Below are 20,092 nucleotides of genomic sequence, written 5' to 3'. Positions count from 1 at the left end.
CTCCACTTGCCCCCCAACTCCTGACAGGCCCCAGTGTATGTTGTCCCCCTCCCTGTGTCCGTGTGTTCTCATTGTTCAACTCCCACTTATGAGTGAGAACATATGGTGTTTGGTTTTCTGATCCTGTGTTAGTTTGCTGAGAATTATGGCTTCCAGCTTCATCCATGTCCCTGCACAGTACATGATCTCATTCTTTTTCATGGTTGCATAGCATTCTATGTTGTACATGTGCCACATTTTCTTTATCCAGTCTGTCATTGATGGACATTTGGGTTGGACATACAAGTCTTTGCTATTGTAAATAGTGCTGCAAAAAACATACATGTGCATGTGTCTTTATCATAGAATGATTTATAATCCTTTGGGTATATGCCCAGTAATGGGTTTGCTGGGTCAAATGGTATTTCTGGTTCTAGATCCTTGAGGAATCGCCACGCTGTCATCCACAATGGTTGAACTGATTTACACTCCCACCAACAGTTATGTAAAAGCATTCCTATTTCTCCACAGCCTCTCCAACATCTGTTGTTTCCTGACTTTTTAATAATTGCCATTCTAACTGGCGTGAGATGGTATCTCATTGTGGTTTTGATTTGCATTTCTCTAATGATCAGTGATGATGAGCTGTTTTTCAAATGTTTGTTGGCCACATAAAAGTCTTTTGTTTTTGAGAAGTGTCTGTTCATATCCTTCACCCACTTTTTGATGGGGTTGTTTTTTTCATGTAAATTTGTTTAAGTTCCTTGTAGCTTCAGGATATTAGACTTTTGTCAGATGGATAGATTGCAAAAATTAACTCCCATTCTGAAGGTTTCCTGCTCTCTCTGATAATAGTTTTTGTTTGTTTCTTTGTTTTCCTATGCAGAAGCTCTTTAGTTTAATTACATCCCATTTGTCAATTTTGGCTTTCGTTGCAATTGCTGTTGGTGTTTTAGTCCTGAAGTATTTGTCCATGCCTGTGTTCTGAATTGTACTGCCTAGGTTTTCTTCTAGGGTTTTTATGGTTTGGGGTTTTACATATAAGTCTTTAATCTATCTTGAGTTAATTTTTGTATAAGGTGTAAGGAAGGGGTCCAGTTCCACTTTTCTGCATATGGCTAGCCAGTTTTCCCAACACCATTTATTAAATAGGGAATCCTTTTCCCATTGTTTGTTTTTGTCAAGTTTGTCGAAGATCAGATGATTGTAGATGTGTGGTGTTATTTCTGAAGTCTCTGTTCTATTCCATTGGTCTATATATCTTTTTTGGTACCAGTACCATGCTGTTTTGGTTACTGTAGACTTGTAGTATACTTTGAAGACTGGTAGCAAGATGCCTCCAGCTTTATTATTTTTGCTTTGCATTGTCTTGGCTATATGGGCTCTTTTTTGGTTCCATATGAAATTTAAAATAGTTTCTTCTAATTCTGCAATAAAGTCAATGATAGCTTGATGAGAATAGCATTGAATCTACAAATTACTTTGGGCAGTATAGCCATTTTTGTGATACTGACTCTTTCTATGCATGAGCATGGAATGTTTTTCCATTTGTTTGTGTCCTCTCTTATTTCCTTGAGCAGTGATTTGTAGTTCTCCTTGAAGAGGTCCTTCACATCCCTTGTAAGTTGTATTCCTAGGTATTTTATTCTCTTTGTAGCAATTGTGAATGGGAGTTCATTCATGATTTTGCTCTCTGCTTGTCTACTGTTGGTGTATAGAATGTTTATGATTTTGGCACACTGATTTTGTATCCTGAGACTTTGCTGAAGTTGCTTATCAGCTTAAGGAGTTTTGGGGCTGACATGATGGAATTTTCTAAATATACAAACATGTCACCTGCAAACAGAGACAATTTGACTTCCTCTCTTTTATTTGAATACCCTCTATTTCTTTCTCTTGCCTGATTGCCCTGGCCACAACTTCCAATACTATGTTGAATAGGAGTGGTGAGAGAGGGCATCCTTGTCTTGTGATGGTTTTCAAAGGGAATGCTTCTAGCTTTTGCCCATTCAGTATGATATTGTCTATGGGTTTGTCATAAATAGCTCTTATTATTTTGAGATATGTTCCATCAATGCCTAGTTTCTTGAGAGTTTTTAACATGAAAGGATGTTGAATTTTATCAAAGGCCTTTTCTGCACCTATTGAGATAATCATGTGGTTTTCATCATTGCTTTTGATTATGTGATAGATTATGTTTATTGATTTGTTTATGTTGAATCAGCCTTGCATCCCAGGGATAAAGCTGACTTGATTGTGGAGGATAAGCTTTTTAATGTGCTGCTGGATTTTGTTTGCCAGTATTTTATTCAGGATTTTTGCATTGATGTTTATCAGTGATATTGGCCTGAAGTTTTCTTTTTTGTTGTTGTGTCTCTGCCAGGCTTTGGTATCAGGATGCTGCTGGCCTCATAAAATGAGTTAGGTAGGAGTCCATCTTTTTTGATTACTTGGAATAGTTTCAGAAGGAATGGTACTAGCTCCTCTTCATAACTCTGGTAGAATTTGGCCATGAATCCATCTTTTGGTTAGTTGACTATTAATTACTGCCTAAATTTCAGAACTTGTTCTTGGCATATTCAACGATTCAACTTCTCCCTGGTTTAGACATGAGAGGGTGTATGTTCCCAGGAATTTATCCATTTCTTCTAGATTTTCTAGTTTTTTGTGTAGAGGTGTTTATAGTATTCTCTGATGGTAGTGTGTATTTCTGTGTGATCAGTAGTGATTTCCCCTTTATCATTTTTATTGTGGGTATTTGCTTCTTCTCTCTTTTCTTCTTCGTTAGTCTAGCTAGTGGTCTATCTATTTTGTTAATTTTTGCAAAACACCACCTCCTAGATTCATTGATTTTTTGAATGAATTTTCCTGTCTCCATCTCCTTCATTTCTGCTCTGATCTTAATTATTTCATGTCTTCTGCTAGCTTTTGATTTTTTCTGCTCTTGCTTCTCTTGTTCTTTTAATTGTGTTGTTAAGGAGTCGATTTTAGATGTTTCCAGCTTTCTGATGTAGGCATTTAGTGCTATAAATTTCCCTCTAAACACTGCTTTAGCTGTATCTCAGAGATTCTGGTATGTTGTCTCTTTGTTCTCATTGGTTTTAAAGAACTTCGTGATCTCTGCCTTAATTTTGTTATTTACCCAGTAGTCATTCAGGAGCAGATTGTTCAATTTCCATGTAGTTTGTGGTTTTGAGTGAGTTTCTTAATCCTGAGTTCTAATGTGATTGTGCTGTGGTCTCAGAGACTGTTTGTTATGATTTCCATTCTTTTGCATTTGCTGAGGAGTGCTTTACTTCCAAATATGTGGTAGATTTTTAGAATAACTGCCATGTGGCACTGAGAAGAATGTATATTCTGTTGATTTGTGGTTGAGAGTTCTGTAGATGTCTACTAGATCCACTTGATCTAGAACTGAGTTCAAGTTCTGAATATCCTTGTTAATTTTCTGTCTCGTTGATCTGTCTGATATTGACAGTGGGGTGTTAATGTCTCTCACTATCATTCTGTGGGAGTCTAAGTCTCTTCATAGGTCTCTAAGAACTTGTTATGTAATATATATCCCTGTATTGGGTATATATATATTTAGGATAGTTAGGTCTTCTTGCTGCATTGATCCCTTTACCTTTATGTAATATCCTTCTTTGTCTTTTTTGATCTTTGTTGGTTTAAAGTCTGTCTTATCAGAGATTAGGATTGCAACCCCTGCTTTTTTTTTGCTTTCCATTTGCTTGGTAAATATTTCTCCATCCTTTTATTCTGAGCCTATGTGTGTCTTTGCACATGAGATGTGTCTCCTGAATACAGCACACCAATGGGTCTTGACTCTTTATCCAGTTTGCCAGTCTGTGTCTTTTAATTGGGGCATTTAGCCCATTTACATTCAAGGTTAATGTTTTCATGTTTGAATTTGATTCTGTCACCATGACCCTAGGTGGTTATTTTGCACATTAGTTGATGCATTTTCTTCATACTGTCATTGGTCTTTATATTTTGGTGTCTTTTTGCAGAGCTGGTACCAGCTTTTCCTTTCCATATTTAGTGCTTCCTTTAGGCGCCCTTGTAAGGCAGGCCTGGTGGTGACAAAATCCCTCAGCATTTGCTTGTCTGGAAAGGATTTTGTTTCTCCTTCTCTTATGAAGCTTAGTTTGGCTGGATATGAAATTCTGGGTTGAAAATTCTTTTCTTTAAGAATGTTAAATATTGCCCCCTCTTACTTATTGCTTGTAGGGTTTCTGCAGAGGGATCCACTGTTACTCTGATGGACTTCCCTTTGTAGATGACCTGACCTTTCTCTTTGGCTGCCTTTAATAATTTTTCCTTCATTTCAACCTTGGAGAATCTCATGATTATGTGTCTTTGGGTTGATCTTCTCATGGAGTATCTTAGTAGTGTTCTCTGTATTTTCTGAATTTGAATGTTGGCCTGTCTGTCTAAGTTGGGGAAGTTCTCTTGGATAATATCCAGAAGTGTGTTTTCCAATTTGGTTCCATTCTCCTCATCACTTTCAGGTACACCAATCAAATGTAGTTTGGTCTTTTCACATAGTCCCATATTTCTCAGAGGCTTTGGTTGTTCCTTTTCATTCTGTTTTCTCTAATCTCGTCTGCATGCCCTGTTTTAGCAAGGTGGTCTTCAATCTCTGATATTCTTTCTTCTACTTTATCAATTCAGCCATTAATACTTGTGTATACTTCACGAAGTTCTCATACTGTGTTTTTCAGCTCCGTCAGATCATAACACACCATATTAACTCTGCCCAAGAGATGATGTTACTTGTCATATACATGAGGTCATTTGGGGCTTAATGTCAAAGGATTTTGGAATAACTTTTGAAAGTACAAGAGCTTTGAGATGGAGTTTCTTTCCAGGAGCATGAAGAAGAGATTTTTTTTTTTTTTTTTTGCTTGAGTTCCAAAGCACTTTCCTGGAGATTAAACTATTAAAATATAAAGCAAGAATTCTTTTCGAGGTGAATGTGGAAACGTGACCAAGAAAAGTAACTTTAAGAATATGAAAAAAAAAAAAAAAGAAAGAAAGAAAGAAAGAAAGAAAGAAAGAAAGAAAGAAAGAAAGAAAGAAAGAAAAAAGAATATGTAATTGGTCATGATGAAGAGCTTGTATCCAACTTATTTTCCTGCCACAAAGAAAAACCTGGAAAAATGTGTGAAACAACTATTTTCTGGTCATTAGACAGTAGATCATACAAATCTACTCATAATAACAATTCTCTCACAATGATTCTCTCATAATCATGGAGAGAATGGAAGTAAACAATGTGAGTTCTATACTTTAACTTTCTTCCCAGGAGAATTCTCCATATCGTGATGCATAGAACTGAAGCCCAAAGAGAAAGTAGTTCTCTCACAAGTCAAAGGAGACAGAAAAAAGTTTGAGGTTGCTGGAATTGTTAGAATTTTCAGGGCAGGCCACTAAAGAGAAAGGAGGCACAGAGAAGGGGTTCCAATCTAAAAAGCCATATTACATATGGGAGAAGATAAGTACGATAGCTGAGTTACCTCAGAGACAGTGGAGGAAAGATGACAATAGAAAGAGAAGAAACTGCCAGCCCAAAATTATACATCCAGCAATATATGTTTCAAAAAAGGGGGCTGAAATAAAAATATTTCAGAAAAATAAAAGCTAGGAAAACTTGTTGCATCATTTTTGAGCTCCAAGAAATTGTAAAGAATGGTCTTTAGGCTAAAGGTAAAGGATACTAGATGAAAACTCTACAGGAAGAAAGAAGAGCTTGGAAATAGAAAATAAGTCAGTACTGTAAAAAGTTACCCTTATTACCTAGTATTTTCTTGAAAGATACTTATTCTTTAAAGTAAAAATTAATGACATAGTTTTGGAGTTACTAAGTGTATCAAAATAAAAGATAGGCAATGCTATCACAATGAATGATGGGGAAGGTAATGCAATCATACTATTGTAAGGCTATCAAATTTGTGAAGTGAGAAGTGGAAATGTGAGAAGTATGAAATAGGAACTGAGAAGATTCAGATGATTAAAAATAAGTAGGAAGTAGATCAGGTATAAAATGTGAAGTGGTGAAATATTGACTCTGAATACACTTTGTTAAGGTAAGAATGAACACTGCTAGCCTTGTAAATGGAATACTATAATCAACTAATAAATTCAACTGGCCCAAAAAAATTCAGAAGAGGAGCAGGAGAGAAGCAAAATACTTAAGAGACATGAGAAAAACACAAATGGGTGCTAGGATTAAATCCTACTATATCCATAAATGCATTAAATATAAATAAACCAAACCAAACTCTCCCATTTAAAGCAGAGATTGTCACCACACACTGTCTCAAAGAGGTGCATTTTAAATTCAAAGAAGCAAATAGATTAAAAGTAAAAGGATAGAAAAAGATATACCAAACAAATTGTAAGCGTAATAAATCTGGTGTTATGATACTAATTTCAAAGCCGATATCAAACAAAAAATATTTTCAGAGATAGAGACAATTCTTGATGATAATAAAGGCATTTCTTCAGAAAGACATAACAACCTTAAATGTACATTCACTAATAACAGAGCTTTAAAAATGAAGCAAAAACCTAACACAACTTAAGAAGGAAAAACAAATTCACAAATTAGTTTGACTTTTTTAGCAGCCTTTCCTCTTCCCCACATAACTGATAAAAGAAATAGACCAAAAATAATTCCAGATATAGACAATCTGAACAACAGTAATAATCAGTTTGATCTTACTGACATTTATAAAACACTACATCAAAAAAACTGCAAAATAACCATTTTTTTGAAGCGTCCTTTGGATGTTCACTAAGATAAGCCTATACTGGACCACAAAATAAGTCTCAATACATTTTTAGGGATTGAAATCTTAAGTATATGCTGTCACTCCATCTATATAATTTATGGATTTAAATTGTAAATACAAAACAGTAAGATATCTAGAAAATCTTTTGAATACTTAGAAATTTAAAAACACATTTCTAATTAATGTATTATGATTTTAAAATAATAATTTAATAGAATAGAACAGAAACTCCAGAAATAGACCCACATACATATGGCAAATTGATTGTGTAAAGTCAACAGCTTAATTCAATGGAAAAAGGATAATCTTTAAACAAGTGGTGCTGAAACAACAGGATATCAATATGGGACAAAAGAAGCTATGCTATTTTCCTCACACCAAATATAAAAATTAATTAGAATTATAGGCTTAAATATAAAAACTGAGACTATTAAACTTCTAGAAGAATATATAAGAGGAAATCTCCATTACCTTGTACAGCAAGGAATTTTTAGCCAGGACACTAAAAGGATTACCTGTGAAAGAAAAAATTGATAAATTCAACTTTAATTAAAAATTCTACTATTCAAAAGATATTGATAATCAAATAACATCGATAAAAAATTAAAACTCAACATGCATACTAAAGAAAATTATATATATATATTTTATCCAGAATATATAAAGAACATTTACAAGTCAATAATAAGATAAAACAACTAAAATAAACAAATGCTTTGGACAGATTCTTCTTCAAAACAAACAAACAAGGATTAGTGAATTACCAACAATTACATGAACAGAGGCACATCATTGGTCATCAGAGAAATACAAATTAAAACCACATGAGATACTACATACATACTAGAATGCCCAAAATTTAAAAAGTTCAATTGTATGTATTGGTAAGGATACAGAGCATCTGGAATTCCCAAAATTGCTGGTGAGAGTGCAAAATGGAGCAACCACTTGGGAGATATATTTGGTAGTGTCTCATAAATTTAAATACATGCTTACTGTATGATCCAGCAATTCAACTCCTAGGCATTTACACAAGTAAGATGAAAATATATTTCTACAAAAAGACTCAAGTCAAATACTCATAGCAACTATAACAGTCAAAAACTGGAAACACGGCCGGGCGCAGGTGGCTCAAGCCTGTAATCCCAGCACTTTGGGAGGCCGAGACGGGCGGATCACGAGGTCAGGAGATCGAGACCATCCTGGCTAACATGGTGAAACCCCGTCTCTACTAAAAATACAAAAAACTAGCCGGGCGACCTGGCGGGCGCCTGTAGTCCCAGCTACTCGGGAGGCTGAGGCAGGAGAATGGCGTGAACCCGGGAGGCGGAGCTTGCAGTGAGCTGAGATCGGGCCACTGCACTCCAGCCTGGGCGACAGAGCGAGACTCCGTCTCAAAAAAAAAAAAAAAAAAAAAAAAAACTGGAAACAACCCGAATGTTAATCAAAGGAGAATAAATGACTTTGGCTTATTTACATATGGTATATACATATATATATACAGTGAAATAATACATAACAAAAAAACAATAAACTTCTGAACACATAGCAACATGAGTCCATCTTAAGAACATTATGTTGAGCAAAATAAGGTAAACATAAAGGAATACTAATTGATTATTATTTACATGAAGCTCAAAAATATGAAAAACTAATGTAGGGTGATAAAAATCTAAGTAGTGATTGCCTCTGAAGGAATGTCGGTTGACCTAATGGGAGCCCAAGGAAATTTTCTAGATTTTTAAAAATCTTCAACTTTTATTTTAAGTTCAGTGGTACACGTGCAGGATGTGCAGGTTTGTTATACAGGTAAACATGTGCCATGGTGGTTTGCTGCACAGATCATCCCATCACTAGGTATTAAGCCCAGCATCCATTAGCTATTCTTCCTGATGCTCTCCCTCCTTCCTTCACTCCCGCCCCACACACAGGTCCCAGTGTGTGTTGTTCCCCCATGTGTCCATGTGTTCTCATCATTCAGCTCCCACAGAGATGAACACCCTGAACTTGTGGTTCAGAGAGAAGAGAAGGAGTCAACAGTTTCTGAAGAGCCTGTTAGACTTAGACCCTGGTGCACCACAGCCCCTCTCCTGGGAGGTGTGGTCTCAGCACCCTGGCTTCTAGAGGCGCCCTAATGAGGTAGAGAGCATTCCTAAAATGCATCAGGGAAGACTACAAGCAGAATCTAGATTACATATTTCCTTTGAAATTTCTTCATGCTCTCCTGGGGTTTGCAATTTTTGGTGTGAATATTAGTTATTTAATTTAGTCTCATGAGGTGTCTCATTACACAAACTTCATAGTTTCCATGCATTGTCATTTATTCCAAAGACTTAATTGGCTACCCATGGTTATCTTGTCTAAAATGTTTGCCTTCTGCCCTCTGGAACCACCATTGCTTTGTAAGCAGACTCTCTTGTATCCTCAATCTCTCCACAGATTGAGGTCATGTGAAATACTATACAAGAAGAATCTGAAGGATGAATGTTTTAGCCAGGGTCCTCCCAGAGAAACTGAACCAACAGCATGTTCATATATATACATATTATACTGAATGGGTTCACAGAATTATGGAGGCTGGTGAGTCCAAAATCTGCAGTTTTGGTCAGCAGGCTGGTGACCCAGGAGAGCCGATGGTTCAGTTCCCGTCTAACGGCTAGCAGGTAGAAACCCAGTAGAGCTGATGGAGCAGATGATGTGCGAAGGCAGTCTGCTGGAGAATTCACTTTTGCTCAGGAGGGCTGTATTTTTTGTTCTCTTCAAGCTTTTAACTGATTAGATGAGGCCCATCCACATTATAGAGGGCAATCTGCTTACTCAAAGCTCACCAATTTAAATGTTAATCTCATGCAAAACCACCTCAAAGTTAACACATAAAATTAACCTTCACAAATCTACCCCTTGCACCTTGGCACCCATATTCATCTCCTTAAACCATACTTAGTCTTCAAATAAGACAGTAAGATGGTCATACTTCCACCTAACATAATACAACCGTCCTACATACACCCGAGAATGCACTAACCCTTTCCCCAGAAGAGGATGCAGAGTCCTTGGATGATGTTTACATATTCCAGCCCTTGACTCATGAATCCTGGTCATGGGAGAAATAGCATCATATACTGGACACTGATTCAGAGCATATATATGGCCTCCTGAAAAACCTTTTTCCAGCCCTGCAAAGCATTCCTACCTAGCTGGCACTGTAACTTAGTCTTCAAAAGACCATTCCACTGCACTGTTTAGCCAAGGGCTTCAAGATGGTGAGGAAAATAGTAAGATTAGTGAATTCCATGAGCATGATGTCATTGCCACACTTTATTTGCTGTGAAGTGAGCTTCTTGATCAGAAGCAATGCTGTGTAGAATACCATGATGGTAGATTAGGCATTCTGTACCACCACGGATGCTAGTTTTGGCACAAGCATTGCATGCAGGGAAGACAAATATATATCCAGGGTAAATGTCTGTTCTGGTAAGAACAAAATGCTGCCCTTTCCCTGATAGAAGCAGACCAATGTTATCAACTGAATTTATTATCTTTCCTTCATCTACATTCCCCAAACCATAGAAGCCACTTTCTCTTGCCAAGTCCTAAGAGTAAAAGCATCCAGTGGGAAAGGACACTTAGCCAAAGCGTATGTAACAGATGGACACTAGAATAGAGCAAGAATGAAGTAAGCAAGAATGGAGCAAAATGTCTTAAAAAATATCTGCAGATGGAGCTGGAGTAACTTTCTGTCAAATCTACTTACCAATCAATTCTCCTCACTCCCTTCAAAGTAAGTTTTTAAACGCTGATCCATTGTTGTTACTCCCTTACACAAAATACTTCAGTGGCTTAGTAGGTATGTCCTAAATCCTTACTATGGCACAAAAAGGGCTTCACAATCAGGATTCTTTTATGTCTTCAACATTTAGTGGCTACTAATATATTCTGCTACCTATTGAATGCAGGCTTTTCAGACCCCTTCACTAAACTATTAAGAACTCATTCTTTTGCAGGTTATCCCCTATGCCTAGAAACTCATCTGCTTTTATATATCTGTTCACATAACAAATTCCTCCTTATAATTTAAAAACTGAAGTAAAGGATGCTTTCTATGACAAGTCTTTATTGAACCCCTCTCTCCCAAGCAGAGATGAATGCTCCCTCTAGGTGCCACTGCTTTCAGCATAGTTCCTGTCACTTTATATTTCAATTAGTTGTTTGTCTATAGATTTTTCCTCTCTCCCATATTCTGTTTCTTCAGGGCAAGATCTGTGTACAATTGAATCTTGAGCCCCTAACACAGTGAGTGTATATACGCCTGCTTATTTAAGCCTAGTTAAAGCAAGCTGACCACCCACATGGCCAATAGACTCAGACACTTCTGGACCATTTACAGGCATTGTCCTGAGCTTTCTTGCCTTCTTACTCTGGTCCAGTGTCATCTTGGCTTTCAATCTCTTTTTCTCTATCTCTCATCCTCCACTCTGTATTTCCCCGTTAGGACAATAGAAGTCATATTTCCAGGCTGCTGAAGGCAGTAGTTCTAAACCTTTTGTGCCCCAAATGTGTTGAATCATAGGACAAAAAGAGAGAAAGGAATGGAGTACTATGATCTTGTTAGTGTCACCTGAAGAATGATGAGGTTTGTAAATTTGAAAAGGAGACCTTTATTTCTCATAAAGCATTGCAGCCTGCAGGGTGGCCATTCTGACAGGCTGGGAAGCATTGCCTCTGGCCAGAAGCCAGAAACAGACATTTTGGGGATCAGAAGAATAATACAGAAATTTATTCTGAATGGGGTGGCCTAGTACACCTACTCAATAAGCTATAGGAGGAGGCATAAACATTTATGAAAGGAGAAATGTACACAAACACAGTTGAGCTTCCTGCCTCTCCATGGGATCCATGTTCAAAAACAGTGGTGTTAGCATGATTGAGGATGGAGTTTTCAGTCCTCTGACATCAAATAGTGATGTAGAGGACACACAAACCCTCACTGTGCATTCTCCATAGACTAGCCAGAACCACTCTGTGGTCAGTGGTCTCTTATCAGGCAAAAAGAGGAGGGGCAGCTTCAGGCAGCTGGTTGATATCAAAATGGTGGAGTCTCTTGAAAGGGTTTGTTTCTGTTAGCCCTTAGGGAAGAATGCCTAATGGCTGTTAGGGAGGGAGCAGGTATAATGAGGCATGTCTGACCTCACACTCCATCATGGCCAGGAACTCAGTTTTGAAGGTTTCTCTGGAGTCCCCTAGGACAAGAAGTAGGTCGGTTCAGTCAATTGGGGACCTTAGGATTTCACTTTTGTTTCTCACTGGAAATGCAAAATTAATGCCACACACCACAATATGCATAAATCTCAAGACCATAACACCAAAGCAAGCAGTCAGACACCAAAAAAAAGTACATACATAAATTAATGTATGTTGTGAAGGCCAAGCAACTCCATCTTAGATGGTAATCTAACATGTTGGCTACTGATTAACCCCAGTTCTGGGAAGACCTCCAAGATTTCTAGTTTATCTATTGCTCCTTGACTAAGAGGGTGTACTTACCACAAACCCTGCCCTGAAGCAACTGTCCTACACATCCCTTCTGAAGCACACAGACACTTTCTCTATAGCATACAAGCCTTGGGTCTGTGGGGTAACAGCACAGGGATCCACCATCTTGTCTTGCCACCTCTCAAAATACAGACGCGACTTCTATTCCTAAGTTCCAGTATTTTTCTAAGAAACTGAATTTGTCCAGCCTCTTTCTTCAGCCTATCAATTCCTCAGACTTTGGGGCTAGGTTTGCATAGATTTGCCCACTGTGGACAGTTGTTAAACGTCAGGAGAGTGTTTTTTTAGGAGTAAAGTAAATTGAAAGGAACACAGGGGAGTTACTGAGGTGCTTGTGATGCTTTGTTTCTTGATCAGTGTGCTCAGTTTGTGAAAATCTATCAAGCTGCACACTATCTATACACTTTTCTGAATTATATAATAGAGAATGCAAAATATGAAGTTAAGAAAATAATATCACAATGGGAAACCATTTTATAGCCAGGAGAATAGGAAAACTTTAAAAGCCTGACAGTGCAAAATGTTGTCAAGAATATGGAAAAATTGAGAACTCATTGTTTTTAGAAGTATAATTTCATTTTCAAAAATCTTTGGAAAATAATTTAGCATTCTCTTGTAAAAATGAACATGTGCTATCCTACAACGCAGTAATACCATTCCTAAACCAGAGAAATTCTTGCACATCTATACCAGAAAGTATGTAGGAGAATATTCATAGAAGCATTGTTTATGGATTAAAAAAAATAAAGAAAGAAAAGAAACAATTGGGGTGACCCAGCATCAGGGGAATGGATAAATGGCAGCATATTTGTATTACGCAGCAGTAAAAATTTAAAAAAAAAAAAAAACTACTCACATCAACAGAGATGATTTTGGAAATAAAATGTTAAATAAAAAAAAGCAAGTCACAAAAAATTATATAGGAGTCAATTTTTATTAAGCTTCCAACATAGCAAAGGAACACACACCTATGTGATGAAGCTATAAAAGAAACAAAAAGAGTAAACACACAATCCAGGAAAGTGGTTACCTCTGGGTGAGGGAGGAGATGCAACTGGGGAGGGGCATCAGAGAGCTTCCTTGGAATTGTCCACAACCTAATTCTTAATTAGAGGGTGGGTTACCATTGTGCTTTGTAATTTGCATATATATTATCTATGTTTATTTGTATGTACAAATTAATCAACAAAAATTATCTGAGAATTCTGGTTCAGTATGAACACATAGTGTTACCTGACCTCCTTTCTAAACCACTCATTAAATGAAAAATACAAATGATAATTATATTAAAGGAAAACTATACACAGAAAGTGAAAAAGAAGAGCCATTAGCTAACAAAAGCTATCTATTATTTTTTGGCTTTGGGGGTTTTCTTTTAGAGACAGGGTCTCGCTCTGTCACTTAGGCTGCAGTCCAATTATGTGATCATAACTCACTGCAGCCTCGGTGTCCTGGGCTCTAGTGATCCTCCTGCCTCAGCCTCCAGAGGAGCTGGGAGTGCAAGTGTGCAGCACTACCCTCTGAAAGAAAATGAGTGGAAGGGGTTACTGTCAAAACATGCAAGAGAATGCTATAGCCCAAAATGTGTAGAGAAGGATGTAAAGCTGAGCAGAGAGAGATCAGTTGCTCCACTGAATCCAAGGAGAGACTTGGTCTAGAGAATTGTTCATTATGGTAGAGGCAAGAATGAGAAGTGGGGCTGAAAGTCAGGACATTTCTTGAACATCTCTGTGTAAGTGTGAGGCAGGAGAATAGGGCCTGGAGGCAGAGAACCTAAGGAATTCCTAGAACTAAATCAAATAGAAACACTTCAGCTATGACAGGAATTATCTTCATTTACAGAGGGCATACACCAAGTAAATGACTTTGTAACTTTACTTTGTCCTCTTCATTTAAGTAGGGTGTACACCAAGTAAATAACTTTGTAACTTCACTTTAGCCTCTTCATTTACATAGGGTGTACACCAAGTAACCAATGGAAACCTGTAGAGGGTATTTAAACCCCATAAATTTTTGTAACCAGGCACTTGAGCCGCTTGCTCAGGCCCACTCCCACCCTGTGAAGTGTGCTTGCATTTTCAATAAACCTGTGCTTTTGTTGCTTCATTCTTTACTTGCTTTATTTGTGCGTTTTGTCCAAACTTTTGTTCAAAACGCCAAGAACCTGGACACCCTCAACCAGTAACAAGAGTCTAATCCACTTCACGTGCCTCCCCCAGCCCAGGTAAAAAAATTCCTGGTGGAAAAATCACACAGTCTGAGCAAGTGCAGCCTTGGTGAAGGGATCCCAGGCTGGATTTTAGCTCTGCTTCCTACACAGGCACCTGGACCTCTACTTCTGGAGACTGTATATCAGAAAACCATCAGCCATTAGCTTCTGTGTTTTCCCAGCAGAAAGCTACTGCTAAAGCTATCATCATTTGCCTATCTAGGGTCTAGCATTTAACATGTTGTTGCTATTTAATCCTGGTAGCCCTTGTGTCTCTGCCCTTATTTTAAATTCCTTTATCATGAAATGGGGGAGGGGTTGGAGAAAGGTTGCAAGGAAACTGGCAAACTTGAGTAACTCAGTCCTATAGTTAACCAAGTGTCTAACTTTTATAACAAGAAAAATAAGAAATATCATTTAATTGACTTGGGGAGATAAAATATATAGGTGCAAGTTTAGTGGTTGTCTAAAAATGAAACAAGCAAAAATATTAGGGCATATTTTATATAGCAAGGTAAGTATTATGTCCTGAAATGTGTGTGTGTGTGTGTGTGTGTGTGTGTGTGTGTGTGTTCCTTAAATATGGTTCTGATTGTGGGATTCTGTTTTAAAGTTTGTGATGTTTTCTAAATTTGGTAAACACTCAATGAAACATTGATTAGTACCCAGAGAACAGAATGGGCTATCAGGTACAGAGACACTGGCATGGGTTCCTGGATCGTGGAGCTAGACACCAACTAGATCTAAATTAGCTGCTAGGTGCTGGCCTAGGAGTATCCTTGTGAGAGGGGAACTGCGTGGTCAGGGGACAAGGTTGAGGGTTGAGGGTAACTTTTTTTTTTCCTTGAGACAGAGTCTCACTCTGTTGCCCAGGCCGGAGTGCAGCGGCGCAATCTTAGTTCACTGAAACCTCCCCGCCTCCCGGGTTCAAGCAATTCAACTGCCTTACTCTTCCGAGTAGCTGAGATTACAAGCGTGCACCACCACGCCCAGCTAATTTTTTGTATTTTTAGTAGAGACGGGGTTTCACCATGTTGGCCAAGCTGGTAGCGAAATCCTGACCTCAAATGATCTGCCTGTCTTGGCCTCCCAAAGTGCTGGGATTTCAGGTGTGACCCACCATGCCTGGCCAAGGGTAACTTTTGATAGTCTATCCTTTTGTAGAAACATCACCTATTCATAAATATATAAATAAACAATTTATGCAAGGGCAAACTTTTGTTTTTTAAGTTTATTGATTTCCTACGTGTATTAGGCACTTGCTTAGGGTTTTACTGAGAGAGTCAACAAACTGCCCTAATAAAGAAAACACTGCATCAGTAAAAGTCTAAGGTAGTGGGATAGTGAACAAACAGTATCATGTGGCAATCAGCATGTTCTAGTGACACCTGAAACCTATAATTTATTTACTTTTGTTGAGATAATTTCAAGTGAGAATAAAATGAGATCATGCAGGGGAAGTATTCCGAAAATGAGAAAAACCAATTGAATTTTAATGTAAGGTTAAATCTCAGAGATCTGTGGTCCTTTAGGGTATGGGGAAAATTAGGATAGCAATGAGTTAGAGGGAGCATTTACAGGGTTATATTTACTCTTTCATATTTTGGGATGGGATTCTAAACAGTCTCAAAGGTTGAAATATTTCCCAAAGGTCGGAATGCTAAGAGGTCAGCATAGCAACCCACAGAGTTTGTTGCTAAGCCTAACAAAGTTTTCTGTTTATCACATCATTTGTACGATATTTTGTTATTGTCCTTCTAGTTGAGTGACCTGAGACAAATGACATTCTATTGCCTTGGTTTTCTCAGTTGTAAATGCAGACATTGAACCAGTATTCTCTAAGATCCCTTTCCATGCTACCAGTTGTGTGGAACACCTCCACCAGCCTAAGTACTGGGGCCATTTTCCTTTGAAACCATTAATGAAGTCCTATTCATGAATCCATCCAAAAATCCATTTATAACTGCAAAAGCTGCCCTGAGACATGATACTTCCCACAGCTGCCAGATCAAACGAGAACAGTTTCTACTGGGAAGTATTTCTGGCCACTTCCAGAAAATAGTCATTGGCATACTGTAATGCTTAAATAATGTGAGAAAAACCAATCTAAATGCCACTACATTTTACTTGCTGGTTTTAGAAGACCTAAAATCTGTCTGCAGCAAAAGAGGACTCTCCTCCATATGCACTAAAACTGAGATCAATACTGCCACATACTACAAAGCACTAAGATCAGAAAGAGAATTGTGTATGTCAGCTTTCTAACAGACTGTAAGGCTAGACAAGACTGCTCTTGACCTCACTAAAAAAATTTACCTCTACATGGGAAAAGATGGAATTAACAAATTTTGAAGCAAAACATTGAAATTTAAAAAAATAATCTTGGAGTAGTGAAAATTCTTCTAAGTAAGGAACAACCCTAACTTTTTAAGATAAAAGATTCATGCATTTGACCCTATAAAAACTTCTGGACAAAAAAGGAAAGGAAAAAAAGTATGTGTTTATATATACACAAAAATTAAAAGACCAGCAAGGGTCTTTTCATAAGCTGACATTTAACATCTAGATAATACAAAAGCTTCTATAAATAAGAAAAAGTAAATAAACCAATAGAAAAATGGACAAAAGACACAAAGAAAAAAATACAAAGATAGAAAAACAGTAATATCTGAAAAAATATTCAGCTCGATAAAAATCATGAAAAAATTATGTATTATTGGCTATCAGAAGTGCAAGCTTTAAATTAGATAGTATCTAGTGCTGGCATATTAGAAAATAGGCATTCTGACATGGTGAGTGTACATTAAATTGCTACTACCTATTTGGTAGGTAATTAGTTATTTCAATTAAAATTTGCAATTGCCTTCCTGGACTCAGCAGTTCTACTTGTATCTATTCAAAATAACAATAAATACACAAAGTTATACGAGCATATTTATCTCAGCCTTCTCCGAAATAATAAAAAAGGTATATAACTAAAAATCATATGTTAAATAAATACATAAATTTATAAACATATAACCTTGTAACTATACACAAACAAAGATTTATAGTTAAATAAATTATGGTACATTTGGGGAGGTGCAGTGGTAAAAAAGAATGAGAAAGGTAAATACATACCGACATGTAAAGAGCTCCAAAGTATGCTGATGCTCTTGCAAAAAGCAAGTTACATTATATACACATCATATGATTACATTTGTATTACAATAAACACATCAAAAGAGAAACCAAAGTATATATGTGAAGTTCATACATGTATCCCTACAAGTTCTGAATGCAACTTCTCATCTGCATGCAGTAGAGGAAACATACACATGTGTTTTTGTAATGAATATTTATAAGAAAGTATTTGTGTGTTATTTGTATAATTCTTAAGTTTTAGAAAGAAATTAATGCAGGAAAAGAAAGAAAAGGTAAAGGAAGAAGAGAAGGCAGGGAAAGGGAAGGAAAAGGAAAATTCTGTATGCATCAACTATTGAAATGTCAGGGTAAGATACATCTTGTCTTCTTAATAATGATTTATCTTAGGAAAGTTACATTACCTCCTCCAGCTTCCTTTCACTAGGAGAAGTAGAGCAGAGTAAATCATTGCCCAATCTTTAGAGCCAGACTATTGGATTCAGATGCTACTCTACTTATCAAACGTATGATCTTAGTCCAGTTACTTAACCTATCTGTATTTTATTGTCCTCATTTAAAAAGCAGGGAAGGTGGCTGGGTGCGGTGGCTCACACCTGTAATCCTAGTACTTGGGGAGGCTGAGGCAGGCAGATCACGAGGTCAGGAGATTGAGACCATCCTGGCTAACACGGGGAAACCCCATCTCTATTAAAAACACAAAAAATTAGCCGGACGTGGTGGCATGTCCCTGTAGTCCCAGCCACTCAGCAGGCTGAGGCAGAAGAATCGCTTGAACCCGGGAGATGGAGGTTGCAGTGAGCCGAGATCGTGCCACTGCACTCCAGCCTGGGCGACAGAATGAGATTCCGTCTCAAAAAAAAAAAAAAAAGAGGGGTGGGGAGTGAGGAATATTAATATCTACGTAAAGTTCTTGTAAAGATTAAATGCAAAAGTACTTGGAACCATATTGACATCTGGCAGACACATAGTGTTAGTTCTCACAATTAATACCAATAGGCACCATCTATGTGTTATGGGTGATAATACATGAAAAAGCACTACTCTCTTTTCATTGCTTGGAATAGAGAGAGGAAAGGCTAGGCCACATTGGAAGCCAATGCACATATGAGTCCATCCAGGTAGATGGCACAACCCTGGGTTCATGGAGTCTACAGACCCAATAGATAAAATTCTGAGTAAGCAGTACTTGAAGTGCAATGAAGAGTTTGCTAGTATGTGAGACTTTTCAAGTGCATTCAACATAGTAGGTTCTCAGTACATATGTTTTGATCAATGTAGTAACAAAATTAGAGTGTAGCGTATTTGTTTGGGCACAGATTCTGGTTTGCAAGCCATGTGATGCTAGACAAAAACTTTAATCCTCTATTTTCTCATCTGAGAATATGTGGACTTGAATATCTAATTTGCACTGTTGTAAGAGTTAGAAATAGAATTTACATAGTACTTAATAGTACCTGGAGCAAAGTGGGTGTTGAGTAGATAACAGATGTTATTATTATGATCTGAGAATATATGTCTAAGCTGGCTTGTTTTAAAATTTAAAAAAATAATTCAACTTCATGAGTACTACTATTTGCAAAGAAACCTTATGATTAAATGTAAGTGTAAACACAGGACTAAGAAGCAAGAGTTTCAGTTCCTTCTAATTTTAGCTCTGTTACCAACTTCTTTAGTGCCCTTCAAAAAGTCACTTAATCAAATGAAATATTTGTTAATAATAACAGTCTGTAGCCAAAGTGTTATTACAACATCCACTTGCAGAACAATTTACTATGATTGTGCATGAATGGCATTTAAAATTCCTAGACTTCTGTTGGGTGTTCCGTGAAGTCATAAGCCTGGGAACTTTCTCAGGACCTTCGAAGTTGGAGTTTTGTCTAGTTCCTCAGCATGCTCTGTACCTATGTGCTTGCATTCCATGGTCAGCCCACACATTTTCTTGTCTCTCTCTTTTTTACCTCCTCTCCCAAAGGTTTTTAAAAGATTAGACAGGGTGGTTCTTAATCAACATTTGCATTGGTTGACTGAAAGGAATAGGAACTACAGTGACTTTTTCCCTGATATTCCTTAGTTAGCTCTTGTCTTAGATTAACCCCAGTAGATGCACCAAACTTCCTCCTGCAAGTGACTATAGGGCACACTCACCCCATCCTTCTAACAAGAAATGTTTCTACCCAGTCCGAATTCCAAGAGCATCTTATCTCTAAACACTTGAGGTATATATAATTTTCTACCCCACATTATAATGGTATCTCTTCCCCTCAGATTATAAATCCCACGAAGAATCAATTATATCTTTACAGCTTCATAGGCTAAATGTAATATTTTATAATGAATTATGATAGAAAAATAAAGAGAAAGCCTATATGGGGATTTTTCATGTCTAGGTGTCTACGTTCATGTTGCTATA

This window comes from Rhinopithecus roxellana, chromosome 10 (genome assembly GCF_007565055.1).
Source record: "Rhinopithecus roxellana isolate Shanxi Qingling chromosome 10, ASM756505v1, whole genome shotgun sequence".
NCBI classification, from domain to species: domain Eukaryota; kingdom Metazoa; phylum Chordata; class Mammalia; order Primates; family Cercopithecidae; genus Rhinopithecus; species Rhinopithecus roxellana.
This window is presented reverse-complemented; position numbering follows the sequence as displayed.